The sequence below is a fragment of the Herpailurus yagouaroundi genome, unplaced genomic scaffold (assembly GCF_014898765.1).
Source record: "Herpailurus yagouaroundi ecotype Mexico unplaced genomic scaffold, PumYag 189, whole genome shotgun sequence".
Lineage (NCBI taxonomy): Eukaryota > Metazoa > Chordata > Mammalia > Carnivora > Felidae > Herpailurus > Herpailurus yagouaroundi.
Genome location: NW_024412420.1, coordinates 59,326 through 75,987, shown reverse-complemented (window position 1 = coordinate 75,987; position 16,662 = coordinate 59,326). Strand labels below are relative to the sequence as shown.

The following is a 16,662-nucleotide window of genomic DNA, read 5'->3' as shown; positions in this document are numbered from 1 at the left end:
ATACACAACACAATAATAAATCCATTTCCATTTTTGAGCACTCTTCCATTCTTGTCCTATGTTTTACTTGACATTTGCTACACGATCAACAGTATATTGCTTTTATATTTACATAAACTTTCCAGTATCTTGTAGAGGAAAATTTTAAATGAGATGATGAAAGCCTGACATATTTCCAATTATTGTTTCTACCCACCTCATTCTTTCCTAGATACAAGTGCTCATCTGGTACCATTGTCTGTTGGCCTAAAGAACTCCCATTGACTTTTCTTGTAGTGTGATTCTATTCTCGGATACTCTCAGTGTTGATATGCCTGAAATTGATTTATTTGTCTTCATTTATTAAAGAAAATTCTGCTAGACATGGAATTCAGTGTTGGCAGGGTCATTTTTGTTCTTTAAGATTTTAAAAATGCCATTCAATATTATTAGTTGGCATTTTCTTCTAATAAATTTTTGGCAGTTCATTTACCCCTTTTTCCCATGTGTATCATGTGTGTTTTCTGCCTGTTTTCAGATTTTCCCTTTCTCACTGATTGTTACAATCTCATTATTTTAGTCCACTGTTTGCTTTTGTGTGTGTGTCTTTTGCTTGGGGTTCACATAACCACTGATGTGTGTCCTTTGATGGGGTTTCATGACCCATGTATTGATTCACATTGGTGTATTATAGTGAATGGTGATTCTGAGTGACACATTTGGCTTTGTTCCAGTTGATTCTTTCAAAATCACCATGAATGTACTATAAATATATCCCAAATATTAATTTTCACCATGAAGAAATGTTAACACATTTTCCTTTAAAACATGGTGTCCAAGCAATGATTGTCAGGAGGGCTAATGAGAAAGCCATCTGTTATTGGCCAGCTGAGCTGCCAGGTGATTGGCCGCATGATCAAGGCCAACCTAAGAGAATCCTGGTGATTGGCCAGATATGGTTTTGACGTCACAACAGAGCAATGTGATGAACCAGCACTTTAATAAAGGCAGGTGACAGCTCAGGCCATACTGAGGAAAGAGATGGCAAGGCCACCACAGCTCTTCCTGCTGTTCCTCACATTATCTGTCCTGTTCCCTGCCCCTGCTGATGGCAAGATGCGTGCTCACTCCCCCATGTGAGGCCTCTTGCTGACACTCTGCACTCCACATGCATGTTTGTTCTTACCTTTATGCCCTTATGTAGTTCTGAGGGTCTGTGTAACCACACCTCATGTTTCCAGGACCCATTTCCCACTGTAAGTTTGGCTGGGCCAGTCACCTATGCATTCCAACTTGGCAAGTGGGTCGGGGCACTAGTAAAGAGAGTACAGTGGATTTTCAGCCAGGTGGGAGAGCCCCTCCCAAACTTCTGTGATCACAAAAAGGGTCAGCACAGGAAAGCCAAGGCCATGTCCTGAAAGAACCCAGAACACTTTACTCCCCTTGGAGTCCTGCAACTCAGCAAAGGGCATATAAATGCTTGGCACATCAGGCTGACCCAGATGTTCACAATGTGGACAATGCTCACAGACACCTGGAAAAGGGGATTTTTTTTGACACAAGTAAGTATTGGGAGGAGTCACCGCAACACTGGACACAGTGGAGGTCTTTGTAACCAGAACGATGAGCTGTCTTATCCAGCTCAGTGGTGGGAAAACAAATTCCCAAGACACTTGGGTGACCAGAAGCCATTAGAGCACTACCATTCCAACCCAGAATATCACAGTACAATCGAGTCCCCAGAATACTGGGTTTGTTGGGAGCCACTCTACCATGAGCCCTGCATACCAGCTCAGTATTGGGCAAAAGAGTCGCCTGGAAACCAAGCTGACTAGAGGCCCTTGAACTATGGGACCTTCAACCCAGGATAGAGGGCAATCGAGTGCCCAGGACACTAGACTTGCAAGGTGCTTTCAGAAAACAATCATTCCAATTGAGAAGAGCAGACATCAATCAAGTCTCCAGAATACTGGTATTGCAAAGACCCATCAGACCATGATTCCTCCAAACCAGCTATATACTAGGCCAAGGAGTCACTTGGACACTTAGCTCACCGCATGTCATTGTACCTGTAGCCCAAAAAGCCATCTCTGCACTAGGCTATGTTCTCACCTGGTCAGTGAGCTCACCATGTGCCCTTAGGCCTGGAGTCCTCCAAAAGAGCAGAGCGCTGGACAATCAAGCCTCCAGAATACCAGGTTTCCCATGAGACTTCAGACTATGAACCATTCAATTCAGCTCTGCATGAAGCCAAGATGTGACCCGGACAGTGGACTGGACTCACTATTTTCCCTTGGACCTGGAGGACTTCAAAGCAGCTCAGTACTAGGCCAAGGAGTGTCTTAGAGAGTGGGGTCACCACATGCCCTTGGATCTGGAGCCCCACAATAGAGCACAGCACTGGGAAATAAATTCTCCAGAACCCCAGGCTTTCCAAGAGCCATCAGACCATGATGCCTACAACCCAGCTCTGAACTAGGCCAAGGTGTCACCTGGACAACATGCTCAACACATGCCCTGGAACATGCAGCCTGAAAACCTACTTCTGCACTATTCCATGGAGTCATCTGGTCGGTGAGATCACCGTGTACCCTTGGACCTGGAGCCTTCCAAACAGACTGCAAGGGCGATCAAGTCGTCAAAACACTGGGCTTACCAGGAGACTTCAGACCATCAGGCATTCAACCCAGCTCTGTACTAGGCCAAGAAGTGACGTGGACATTGGGATCACCACCTGCCTGTGGACTTGGAGGCCTCCAAACGGCTCAGGACTAGGCCAAGGAGTGTCCCGTTCAGTTGGCTTATCACGTGCCCTTGGATCTAAAGCACTCCAACAGAGCAGAGGCTCTTAGAAAACAAGAGCTTCCTTTGCCTCCCAGTCTATTTATGTGGTTTCCTATAACCTATCCTCCATAGGAGGGTTCAGCAAACTACGGCCACAGGCCAAATCCAACCTGCCATCTGGTTCTGTAAATAATGTTTTATTGGGGCATAGTCGCATGTGTTCACTTACATATTGCTATGGCTGCTTTCACACTACAAGGGCAGAGCTGAGAGACCACGTCACCTAAAATATTCACTGGCTCTTTAGGAAAAAGGCTTGGTGATCTGTATTTTATGCCATAACCAGAGTGTCCTAACTCAAAGCTAATCTTATTAGCCTTTTGCTTCAAATTCTCCAAAATCCCTGCATCAAATACTACTGGCTCCGTCCCTAAGAGCCATTCCATATTCTTCATTCTTGCTAGAGAATCACAACTTTATTTGGATATTTATTGTCTCCATACACAAAGAAGGTGGCCTCATCCTGGCTTCAAAAACAGAAAGGATTACTCTAAACTAATCACAGTACCTGATTTACCAGGGATCAGTTTAGGAATGAGTATGTGATGTAACCTAGTCTTTAAAATGTTAGAGGAAGTCTACTGCAAGCCTCTTCCTAGTGAAAAGAAACACCTAAAGAAAAGCAGTCCTTCCCACCCACTGGATGTTGCCATGCGAGAATATGATACCTGGAGCTATTGCTAATTAGCCACCACGGAAAGGAGAAATAAAAATACCAGCAACTCCAAAACTGAACAAGAGACGACTGGCATCCTGATGACATCACTGAACCATCAAAACATTTCTGGTTCCTACTGTTTTAGTCATTGTTAGAAGTCACCTATTATTTGCCGCTAAAAGCATTCTACCAAAGAAATTCCCCAAGGCCTATCGGGTAAGATCTACTCCTTTCTATAGCACTAACAAACTTCCACAAGCTTGTCTTACCTAGGTATTCACCTCATTCCCAACCATTGCCATAGCACACGTTTTCTACCAGCAAAACCCAGCTGCTCATAAATCCTGCTAAGTTCACTCGTACACCTTCACCTCTGCACTGCTGTGTACTCCGCCAAGCACGTAATCGTGACAGTTTACAAACATTGTCAAACACACAAATGTTGGTCCTTCTGCCTCTCTACCTGGCAAACTGAACTACTCACTCTGCACGTTTACTGTAGATTCTACCCAGTCTTTGAAAACTCGGATTCCTCACCGTAAACTTACAGTAACTGGAACAAATGCCAATACAAAATAACAATGATAATTGTAAGTTCTACGAGACTCTGGCACCTAGTAAGCACTAAATAGAGTAAATAACACAAATGACAGTGGTAACAACAGACTCCTGGGGTGCAGAGACTGGTTTTTAAATGTTTGTATTCTACAACACGATAACACTTAGTAGCTAATAGGCACTTAAGAGTTACTTGTAAACAAATCGAAATGAATAAAAATGAATTCCTTTGAAAATTATTTTTAAAAGCCACAGAAACTTTTCTGTTTCAAAAACCGCAGGGACAGCTCTATTCTGTTATGAGCACCTTAATGATCAAAACGCTGTCTGTTCTATCTTTGCCTTTCCTGTAACTTCCAAAACTAACTTGCAGAAGTTCTTTAGTAACAGTCTACCAAGTTAAAGCTTTCTTCCTACTTTTCAGTAGGTACAGTGCACTAGTGTCCGGCTTCGGCTCAGGTCATGATCTCACAGTTTGTGGGTTTGAGCCCCACATCGGGCTCTGTGCTGACAGCTTAGAGCCTGGAGCCTGCTTTGAATTCTGGGTCTCCCTCTCTCTCTGCTCCTCCCCCGCTCATGCTCTGTCTGTTTCTCCTTCAAAAATAAATAAAACCATTAAAAATTTTTTTAAATAGAAAAAAATTAAAAAGCAACTGACTATTAAGCCAACAGTTCCAGAAAGAAGGGTGGAAGGTGTCTCTGGGCAAGGCTGTGACAGGCAGGGATGTGGCTCCTCTGAACCCAGAAAATGGGGCGAAGGAAGAGTTGACTTGACTCCTGGATTTCTAGGCAAAGAGCTTCCCTATGCCACTCCACTGGAGCCCGGCTCTCTGATACTGGGGGGAGATGCTCCCCAAAAAGGTGGGCAGAGAAAGGGAAGGAGAGAGGAAGTCGGCTTTGGTGGGACATGGGCTTGTGGCCATGCCCTCAGGGGGCACCCGGGCTGAATAAAGAGCTCACAAACAGAAGATCTGAACTTGTCCTTTACTGGTTCTCTGCCCTTGGGACATCATTTATTCTCTCTGGGCCAGTTTTCACATCCATGCGATGGAAATCATGGCACCACACGTGCTGACATTGCAGTGCTGCGGAGACGTGGATGGACACGTTTGGGTTATGAGAGGTAAAAGCCTGGCTCTGAAGTCAGACAGACCTGGGGGTGAAGTCCCTGGCTCCGCACCCTGTCGGCTGTGTGCTCTTCAGCAACTCACGCCTCCCCTCCAAGCTCGTTTTCTCTGTCTGTAAAGTGGGGACAATCACACTCACCTCAGAAAGTTACCTGTACACACAGGGTATGGCACAGAGTAGCTCCCAGTAAATGGAAGTTCTGATTCCTGAAACGATGTGCCCCAAGAAATACAGTATTCAGAATCAGCCACCAACTCACTACTGTAAGCCGTGCCTTCTGACTGCAGATCCGGAGTCAATGGGCGCTAGAGGCCTTTTGCCCAAATCTGTAAGGTTCTGTCCCTGCCCCCCTGAGGCACCAAGTGGGATGCCACACAGGTCCCTCTGATCAGGCGATGGCCTTGGCCTCATGTCAGGCAGAAAGCTCATTCCATGCCCCAAACTCGGCTGCTCCCAGGAGAGAGGATGCAGGCCCACACCTCTGGTCACCAGGGGCAAAGTATACCCACCCCACCACCCCACCCCCCCTCCCCGCAGCCGATAATCCAAACTAGACTGACATGGGTGGAACCTCCAAGGACGCTCCTTCTCCACATGTAGAAACTGAGTCCTTGAGAGGGGAAAGGACTTGTCCAGGGCATCGAGGGAGCTGCTGGCAGAGTTGGGACCATGGTCCCAGCTGGAGCCCTGCCCAGAGGCAGATGCCTTGTTCACACATTCTTTGGCCTGTGGCCCCCACTCCCAGTTGAACAGCCAACCATTTCCTTGAAAACACAGCCATTCCAGTTGCAAACATCTGGAGAGCACATATTACAACCAGGTTTGGTTAAACAATGAACAAAGAGTCTGCAGGTTTTTAACCTGAAGGCTTTTGGTGGAGGTGCTAGAGACACCCTCCCCTAACATAGTCATCAGAATATTGTAGGTCTGTATGTTTTGTTGGAAGGTGGTCTATCTACATAGAGCTTTCTTCAGGTCCCCACAGGGCCTCTAAGAGGCCTAAACTGAAAACATCTGGGCCTTTCTGAGGAATTCCACACATCCCACCTTATTCCGAAATGCTAGAATGAGGGGTGCCTGAGTGGCTCAGTCGGTTAAGCGTCTGACTTTGGCTCAGGTCATGATCTCGTAGTCTGTGAGTTCCAGCCTCGCGTTGGGCTCTGTGGTAACATCTCAGAGCCTGGAGCCTGCTTCAGATTCTATGTCTCCCTCTCTGACCCTCCCCCATTCATGCTCTGTCTCTCTCTGTCTCAAAAATACATAAACGTTAAAGAAATTTTAAAAAAAATGAAAGAAAGTAATGCTAGAATGTACAGTCAGCCCTGGAGCTGATTCTTTCAACAACACGGGACACGCCACACCTAGAGACCTAGACGCAGACATATGCCCAAGCTTTCTGAGCAGGCAGGGGCAGCAACAGGTCCCTGCTTCAAGGCTGTCCTTTGGTGGCTGTCTGCCACCAGGCGGGGAGGGGCTTCTTGGTGCTCAGTGCTGACACCAGATGGGGATGCCCTCAACACACATACACAGGCACAGAAATGAGGCCAGCCCCCAAGGTCTGCAGGCATTTGTGGTCTCAGGCTGAGGACTCAAGATACAGGGGTGAGGCAGCTCAGCAGTGACGGGGTCCCAGGATGTGAAGTGACATAATGGAGGGAAGAGACACACATACAATCACACATACATGGTCACGGCCTCACCCATGTACACAGATACACCTCATACTCACAGAAACACATAAACACACAGACCCATGTACATGCAATAAGAAGATATACTTGGATATCTCCAGACTGATGCACAGACATTCTCAGAGGCACACACTCACAGCCACATGTCCTCGCCCACATAGGCGTGTGCATGCTTTTCACACACGCACACACACAGCCCAAGCATCTAAATGCTTCCCAGGAACCAACCACTATGGATTCTCCCCTCTGCGGCCTAGAAACTAAAGGCTGGACTGGGTTCCCAGTTGGCCCCAAAGAGAGGGAAGGGGCAGAGGGACAGTTGAACCTTGCTTCCTTCTCACTCTACTGCATGTGGGGGTGGGGGAGGGGGTAAGGGACACCCAGCTGCCAAAACAGCAGGGGACAAGCCCACAAATGGAGTAACCCACTTGCCAGGGGCTTTCAGGGATGGGGTGCGGGGGGAGTCTTTTGGCTCCTGGGGGTGGCTCCAAGGACTGAGAATTTGCGGGAAAGTGGAGATCTGGGATGAGGGGCATTTTTCCACAGTGAACCTTTCCCCCCTTCCGAAGTCTGGTCTTCCTTCTGCAGCTGTATTCAGCCCCGCACCACCCAATACGCCCAGTCAGCACCCTCCAGGCGCTTGCCTCACCTTACTGAAATCCAACCACAGGCTCCTCCACAAGAGGAGGTCCTACCCAGACATATCCAGGGGTGCCCCACACCCAGGGGACCCTGAGGCTGCACCCGCCCCTGCACACAGCATAAAAACATCCAAAGTCCCATATACCCCCACCCCCAAACTCACCCGCATCCAGTTCCGCGGGAGGCAAATACCCAGCCAGGTGAGCCCCAAACCGGAAATGGCCGTCCCCGCCGCCCACCAGCCACCTCTCCTTCGGAGACCCTTCCCCGGGTGGCTTGGAAGCCCCCTCCCCCAGGATCGCGCCCCCGCCCCCACCCCCGCCTCTGGCACCCACCTCCTTCTTGACGGTGCACAGCAGCCTCTGTCAAGTGTCCGCATCTGTGGGACGAGACAAGGGGGCAGCCGGTCAGCCGAGCTCTGCGGGCAGGGCCCAGGGCTGCTCTCCCGCCGCCCCCGCGCCCTGCGCCCGCTTAGCCGTGGCCCGGAGGCCGTGGCCACGCGCACTACATTCCCAGCCCAGGTGGCGGCGGTGCCCGCTCTCAGGTTGCGCAGCTGCAGCCATGGTGGGGCAGGGCCGAGCGCCCTGTGTCGTCAGGCCCCGCCTTGCAGCCACGCCGCGCAGCCACCCCGCCCCTCCTGCGAGCCACCACCGCCACCGCAGCGCAGCCTGGCCCCTGGAGGGAAGGTCCTCAGGGCTGATGCATGCTCTGGGCCTATACCATCAGCAGCCCCGCCTCCGCGGGAAGCCCCGCCTCCCACGCCCTGCGGCCCAGCTCCCACTCCCCCTCTATTGGGCAGGGCGGAAATGCATCTTTCATTCCCAGATCCGCTCCTTGCCGGGCTGCAGGGAAGTGGCCTGAGGCGGTGGGCCTGTTCTCGACACGCTCCAAGCCTCAGGGTTCTCATCTTTCAAATGGTTGTAATAGGGGCGCCTGGGTGGCTCAGTCGGTTGAGTGTCCGACTTAGGCTCAGGTCATGATCTCATGGTTCGTGGGTTCGAGCCCCGCGTCGGGCTGTGTGTTGACTGCTCAGAGCCTGGAACCTGTTTCTGATTCTGTCTTCCTCTGTCTCTGCCCCGACTCCGCTTGTGCTCTGTCTCTAAAATAAATAAACATTAAAATATATGTATATGTGTAAAATGGATGTAATAGGACCACCTCATCAGAACTATACGAGACATAAAAAGAGATAGTGAATGTAAAGCACTTATCCGAGACCTAGGAAAAAAGACCAGCAACCATAAGAGCTGCCATTATTGTTGTTGTTATTATTATTATTATTATTATTATTGAGTCTTCTTAGATACAGTGACTCTCCACCCGGATTGGCCAGGCCTTACGTGGCTCCCTCCCCCACACGCAGGTCCCTGGGAGAGTGGCAGAGAGGGATACTTCCAGGACCCCAATAGGACACTTGTCAGCCAGGCTCTCCAAGACTCTTTGCGACCAACGCTCATTCCACCAAGTTCCTGACCGCATCCACCCAGATGGCAACTCGGGTTTACAAACATTTATTGACGCCTACCACATGCCAGGTTACTGTACTGAAGATAGGGAAGTGAGCAAGATGGACAAAAGCTTGCCCTCACAGGGCGTAGGAGGTAGACAGAAAAATAAATAAGCAGATGATGTGGTATGTTGGAAGTTTCTGGAGAAAACTGAAGTAGGCAAAGGAGACAGGTGGGGTTTGTATTTTTGAAGTAGGGTGCTTGAGGGAGGCCCCATGAGGAGATGCCATTAGAGCAAAGAAGAGAAGAGTAGATTGGGGATTTCTGGAGGAAGAGCATTCCAGGCAAAGGGAACAGCAAGTGCAAAGGCTCTGAGGGAGGAGTGTGCCCCTGGGTGTGACAAATAGCTAGGAGGCCAGTGGGGCTGAAGTGGCATGACCAAGAAGGATTGGCAGTCTTCCAAGGTCCTGTTAAGGCCTTGAAGTCCACTTAAAGGACTTGCATCCTGCCCTCAAGAGCCCCCCCGGGTTTCAGCCCTCCAGTCACTAGGACTGTGGACAGCTCAGAGCAGCCCTCTTGCTGAGGAGGTTCAAAGTCCCCTTTTCTCCATTTGTCAGTGCCATAAGCCAGAGAAGATGATTTTGACTAACCTAGGGAAAAGAAAATAAGCTGGAAGGATAATGCGCATTCCCAGAGTCCAAGGGGGACCTGGAGGACTGGGCTGAAAGCAAGGTAGCTCCAGAAAGAGAGACCCTTGGGAATAGTCTCCTGGCAAGGACAGAGTGGTTAGGGTGCCACTACTCAGGTAGAAGGACCTCCAGGTGTTGGAGGTTCCCGTTCCAAGGAGGGAGCATCCTACTGGCCTGGCCTGAGACCTACGCCTGCTTCTTGCTGGGCAAGGGGAGTCTCGGCCACAATACCACCACCCCACTATCTCCAGTGAGAGTCCCTGGGGAACCCAGAGAATGTGAAATGGTTGCTTGGTAGCCAACACCCTCCCCCCTATATATTAGAACCATATATTGAGGACCTGCTGTGTGCCAGCCAATGCATTAAGGGCTTTAGGGTTTGGATTGCCTGCTTTCAACACAACACGGACATAAGCCCAAGCTTCACTTTTGGCTTCTTAATATTATCTTCTTCAATATATTACATTGTGAAAGGTAAAATGAAATAGTCACGTATGTCAACAGGTTTTCAAATGGAGCCAGAGGCCAGTAAGGAGATGGGCCTTATGCACATCCTCACCAGTAGGAGAACCACAAATGTTGGAACCGGGCCAAACTGCAACTCTTCCAGGGACTCAGCCCAAACACCTGCAGCTTGCTATAGTGAGAGACCCTGCTTAGTGATAGCCTTAGAAACCAGGTACGGGGGCGCCTGGGTGGCGCAGTCGGTTAAGCGTCCGACTTCAGCCAGGTCACGATCTCGCGGTCCGGGAGTTCGAGCCCCGCGTCGGGCTCTGGGCTGATGGCTCAGAGCCTGGAGCCTGTTTCCGATTCTGTGTCTCCCTCTCTCTCTGCCCCTCCCCCGTTCATGCTCTGTCTCTCTCTGTCCCAAAAATAAATAAACGTTGAAAAAAAATTAAAAAAAAAAAAAAAAAAAGAAACCAGGTACGGTCACCAAGTTTAGTTTCCTGCCACCAACACCAATCTTGGTCATCAGAATTCTTAGTAAATGACATATACAAGCATTCCCTTTTGTCTTCAAAAACCTCTTACTTTCATTCCCTGGATGGGGGTGGGGAGGGTAGAGGCACTCTTTTGGTTGCTACCCAGATATGTATTTCCCAAACTGCAATTCTGGGACCCCAAATAAATAACTTTGTTTTTATTTCAGTTCTGCGTCTTCTCTCAGTTGACAGAGTACATTGTGCATCTCTAAGTAGGAATGCACAAATGCTTTCTTCACAGCTTCTAGGCCTCTTAATTTTGATACAATTTGAAACCTGTGGGGATGGTGGGCAGAGGAATTCAAGCACAGCACAACGCATCTTGATATACTGATCAACTGAATTCATCAGTTGTTAACTGTGATTCATCAACTGTTAACACTTGCTGCATTAACTTTATGTTCTCTGTCTCCCTCTTTTTACAACAAATTGCACACATTGATTGTATACATCTTGATGAATTTTCTCCTATGCACTCCCCTGTAATACCATCACTTTAACGAAGGTACTAAACATATTCATCACCTCGAGAAATGGATGTGTGTTCTTTCGTGGTTATTTATTTATTTGGGTAGGAACGTGTAGCATGTGATCTATCTCCTAGAAGCAGAGGCGTGGGAACAAGGTGTGGGAGGGAAATATGAAGGAAGCAGAGAGGGAGCACTTGATGTGATTTTATGCAAGGTGGTGTAGACAGCCATCCCTTTTACCCAGGTTTCTCCATTACTTTGCAGAGGCCTGCTAATTATTCCTCTTCTCATCCTTTCCCTCTCTGTGATCATTTCTTCATTATCTTTACAAAGATTCTCGAAGCTTTCTTTTTGTCTTAATTAGGCTTCTTGGTGGTTTAGCCACTTAGATGCTATCTTGATTTCTTAAAGAACCACCTTAGTTTTTTCACCTTCCATTTTGTCAACCTCTTCCATTAGGTTTATTTTGGTGTGTGATTGTGTTTTCTCATTTCAGGTGTAAATAAATCCATACATACAGAAGTTCATGCAAGAATGTGTGTGTAGATCCAGTATATGTACAAACTGTATATCCAAATTGCATTTAGTTGTCTACTGCTTTTTGACTGTGTATCCCCAGTTTTCCAACTTAAATACCATCTTCTTTCCCACAGCCCTCCACTCTTTTTTTTTTTTTTTTTTTTTTTGCCCAGAAAGAACACTGGCAGATTCATGCATGTCATCAGGAAGGTAATGATAATCATATCAACTCTGTGGCAATTGGGTTTGTTTATAAGAGTTATAAGTCAGGGGCGCTTGGGTGGCTCAGTCAGTTGAGCGTCCGACCACCAGCTCTTAGATGAACACTGGCAAGCCCATCTTCTGCCCAGTTGAATTGCCCATAATAAATGGAAGCCCGTTGCCTTGCCTGAGCCCACCTATGCACTAAATATTCAAGAGTTATAGGGGTGCCTGGGTGGCTCAGTTGGTTGAGAGTCTGGCTTCAGCTCAGGTCATGATGTCGTGGTTCAAGCACTACATCGAGCTCACTGCTGGCAGCCAGGAGCCTGCCTCAGATCCTCTAAGGGTCTCTCTCTGCCCCTCCCCCGCTTGCACTCTCCCAAAATTAAGTATAAGGAAAAAAGAGTTTTTTATTCCAAGAGGACAGTGGAAAATCGCCCCTCTGATTCAAATGCTAGTGTAAGCAACTAAGCCCCCACACCAGGCTCGAGTTTCTTTTTTTAAGTTTATTTATTTATTTTGAGAGAGAGAGAGGGAGCTCTCCAAACTGTCATCACAGAGCCTGATGCGGGGCTCTAACCCACAAACCATGAGATCATGACCTGAGCTGCAGTCAGATGTTTAACTGACTGAGCCATCCAGACACCACCAGGCTGGAGTTTCTGAGAGAATTCTGTGCAGCTCTCTCAGAGGACAGGTGCGTTTTTGGATTAGAATACTTCCTGATTCCAAGGATGGAGGCAACCCCTTAGGCATGCATGCTATTGGCATAAAGGACCTCACATTATATTGAGGCATAAAGACATTCCTAGGTCTCAAGTGGTATTGAAAGGTCATCCTAGAAATATTTGTGAGACAGAACACATCCATAAAATGACATATGCTAAGAGTGGGGGGTATTTCTGCGAAGATGCAAGCAGATCAAGTCTCTGCCTCGAGGACTGGTAGTAGGGCAACCTGAGCACCTGCCCCATTGTAGAGCCAAATGTTCTGGACTTTGTATCCCCCCACTCCGCTGAACTGAAGCAAGAGGCTTAGCTCTCTGAGGGAGTTCTCACGGCAGGACTTTCATGACGTGGCTCCAGAAGCTACACCATGGCTCATGAAACACAACCAGATTGTAATGTACTTGTCAAGGCCACCCCTTCTCGCTGGCAATGACTTTCACCCACAGCCTCAGACTCTGAATCTGTCTCATGCTGGGAGGAAGTGTGTGTCCTGGGGGGTATCCTTCATCTCAAACCAGCTGCACTGCACATAAACACTGGGAAAGGCAGCACAGTGGGATCCTCCTTCCCATGAGATCATGTGACCACAGACTTCGGATCTACAGGCATCTTGATTGGTGATGTTCAAAATCAAATTCATGGGGAGCACTGTGTGATGTACGGGATTGCTGAATCATTATGTCATATACCTGAAACTAATACAACATTGTATGACGACTCTACCTCAATTAAAAAAAAATAACAACAAAACAAAATCCAATGGAGTACATTTGGAGATCTAATTCACTATATTAAGCAGTCCACAAATCTGGCAGCATCACAGCTAGCAAGCAGAGAGATGCTCCAAGGAGTTGTACAAAATGGGAAGTTTTCCTAAGGATAGGAGGAGGGTGAGGTCGCAGGCTAGGACATCTTATTTGGTGGGGGTGGGGGGGACAGGAATGGCAGCGTTTTCATCATGCATGTGACCTCACTAGTAATGATCAGGAAATTTCAGAATGACTTTTTAGGAGGTCACATTATAGAACTGCAAACATTTGCCCATCACTCACGTACTTGACTGTGGTCTCTGGGCAGCTGTATCGCCCATGCCGGATGAGCTCTGCAGAACAGTTCAGAGGAATAAATCAATATAGATGCAGAAGAAAAAAGACAGGAAGAAGCTGATGATGGTCCTGAAGAAAATACTATCCAGTTCACAATTGGTTTTCATGTAGGGACTCTGTGTGCCTGGCTTGGAGTGTGTCCTTCAATGTCACTAAATTCAGCTTCTGACAAAATCGATTAAATTTTGTTTAATGTTTGCTTATTTTTGAGAGAGAGAGACAGGGCACGAGTGGGGTAGGGGTAGAGAGAGAGGGAGACACAAAACCTGAAGCAGGCTCCAGACTCCGAGCTGTCAGTACAGAGCTCAATGCGGGGCTTGAACCCACAAACTGTGAGATCATGACCTGAGCCAAAGTCGGAAGCTTAACCTACTGAGCTACCCAGGTGCTCCAAAAATCTGTTAGATTTATGGCTAAGTGACCTTCACAATTTTAGTTCCCAACAAGTTGTCACAGATGAAATCCATCCCTGCATCTGTGTGTCTATGAGTCTGTCTATCCATCCATCATCGATCACACGGATCTGTGTGTCAGCTGTTGGGCTGACAGTTCCAAACACTCCGTCCATAGCCACCAACTGTGTTCAACAAATCAGTCTTGTTTGATTGTGATTAAACAATCATATCTTATGCTCCTATCTTTTTTTTTTTAAGTAGGCTCAACATGGGACTTTAACTCACAACCCTGAGTTCAACACCTGAGGCAAGATCAAGAGTGGGACGCTTAACCGCATGAGCCACCCAGGCACCCCACCTTCTCCTCCTATCTTATTTCTATATGCCCCTAATACACCCTCTGTTCCAGCCAGGCAGATTTCTTCACTTTTACCCACATATACCAAGCTCCCCACACATGCAATACCATATTTCTCCTTCCTTGTGGAGAGGAAACAAAGACTGCTTTTTAAAGACATTTCTAAAACAGTTATTTCTTTTATTTTTTATTTTTATTTTTTTCAGTTTTGAGAGAGCGAGAGAGAGAGAGGCAGAGGGAAAGAGAATCTCAAGCAGCTTCCATGCTCAGCATAGAGCCTGATGCAGGTCTCTATCCCACACTCTGTGATCAGGACCTGAGCTAAAATCAAGAGCGAGATGCTCAACGGACGGTTAACCGACTGAGCCACCCACCTGCCCCTGAAACGGTTCTTTCTTTCTTTTTTTTTTTTTCCAGATTTTAATTTTTTTAATTTTTTAAATTTACATCCAAGTTAGTTAGCATATAGTGCAATAATGATCATGAGTAGATTCCTTAATGCCCCTTACCCATTTAGCCCATACCCCCACAAGCCTTCTAGTAACCCTCTGTTTGTTCTCCACATTTAAGAGTCTCTTAGGTTTTGTCCCCCTGCCTGTTTTTATATTATTTTTGCATTTCTTCCCTTGTGTTCATTGTTCTGTGTCATAAAGCCCTCATATGAGTGAAGTCATATGATATTTGTCTTTCTCTGACTGACTAATTTCATTTAGCATAATACCCTTTAGTTCCATCCACATCATTGCAAATGGCAAGATTTCATTCTTTTTGATTGTCGAGTAATGCTCCGTTGTGTATATATATATATATATATATATATATATCACACTCTTTATTCATTCATCCATAAGTGGACATTTGGACTCTTCCCATACTTTGGCTATTGTTGATAGCACTGCTACAAACATTGGGGTGCATGTGCCCCTTCGAAACAGCATACCTGTATCCCTTGGATAAATACCTAGTAGTGCAATTGCTGGGTCATAGGGTAGTTCTATTTTTAACTTTTTGAGGAACCTCCATACTGTTTTGCAGAGTGACTGCACCAGTTTACATTCCCACCAGCAGTGCAAAAGAGATCCTCTTTCTCTGCATCCTCACCAACATCTGTTGTTGCCTGAGTTGTTAATTGAAATGGTTATTTCCTATCCTACTTCCTTCATAAGAATTTCTCCAGCAGCCATCCCCCACCCCAGTCTTTGTTTATCTAGCATTTTTAAAGCCATTAACAATTTTTAGCACTTCAGGGTATGTTATCTTCAACCATACACTAAATTAATTTGGTTTGGGTTGTGTTAGGTTCTTTGACTTGAAGACTGGGTCAATGTCTTCTCCTCCTGTTTCTTTTGTCTATCAGTGATCCACAGGAAGACTGGCCTATAGTTCTTCTTTCTTCTACTTAGTTTTTGTCTGATTTTGGTATTAAGATCAAAGTGTTCTCATCGAATGGATTGGAAAGTAGCCCTTTTCACCACTCATGGAAATATTGCAATAAGATTAGAATGACATCTCCAATGAAATTTTAGTATTTAGCCAATAATACCAATAAGAACTGGTGTGTGTGTGTGTGTGTGTGTTTGGGAGTGTGTGTGTGTGTGTGTGTGTGTGAGAGAGAGAGAGAGAGAGAAAGAGAGAGAAACAGAAAAAAAAGGCTTTTAAACTATGATTACATTTATTCAATGGCTATAAGACTATTTAGAGGTTACATTTCTCTAAGCATCAGTTTTGGGGACACCTTGGTGGTGCAGTGGGTTAAGCCTCCGACTTCAGATCAGGTCATAATCTCACAGTCCGTGAGTTCGAGCACAGAGCACAGGCTCTGTGCTGACTGCTTAGAATCTGGAGCCTGCTTCAGATTCTGTGTCTCCCTCTCTCTCTGTCTGCCCCTCCCCCCTGTCAAAAATAAACATTATAAAAAAAGAATCCATTTGGGAAATTTGTGTTTTTTAAAGACTTTGTACATTTGGTACACATTTTTCAAATGTATTGGCATAAATGTGTTGATAATATCCATTTGTTGTCTTTTCTATCTCTGCTGTACCTATGATGATGTCTTCTTTTTAATTCTTAATTTTTTAACGTTTATTTATTATTGAGAGACACATTGGTATCAGTTATGTACTTTTATCAATAATACTGAATGGGACATAACCTATATATTCATTGGTTGTTACATAAGCTATATTTTTTTCTTCAATGATTGATCTTAGAATACTAAGGAAAAGGTGTGGATATTTAATATTTTGGTAAAAATGAAAGATTGGC

At 46.5% G+C, this 16,662-nt stretch overlaps 1 long non-coding RNA gene across 1 annotated transcript; it reads left to right on the top strand.

The window, feature by feature from the left end:
• The first annotated feature begins 8,544 nt into the window (after positions 1-8,544).
• LOC121044664 (uncharacterized) lies at positions 8,545-11,154 on the top strand. The gene is made up of 2 exons (XR_005797418.1): positions 8,545-10,316; positions 10,562-11,154. It is a non-coding gene; the product is annotated as an uncharacterized LOC121044664 (long non-coding RNA).
• Positions 11,155-16,662: the final 5,508 nt, after the last annotated feature.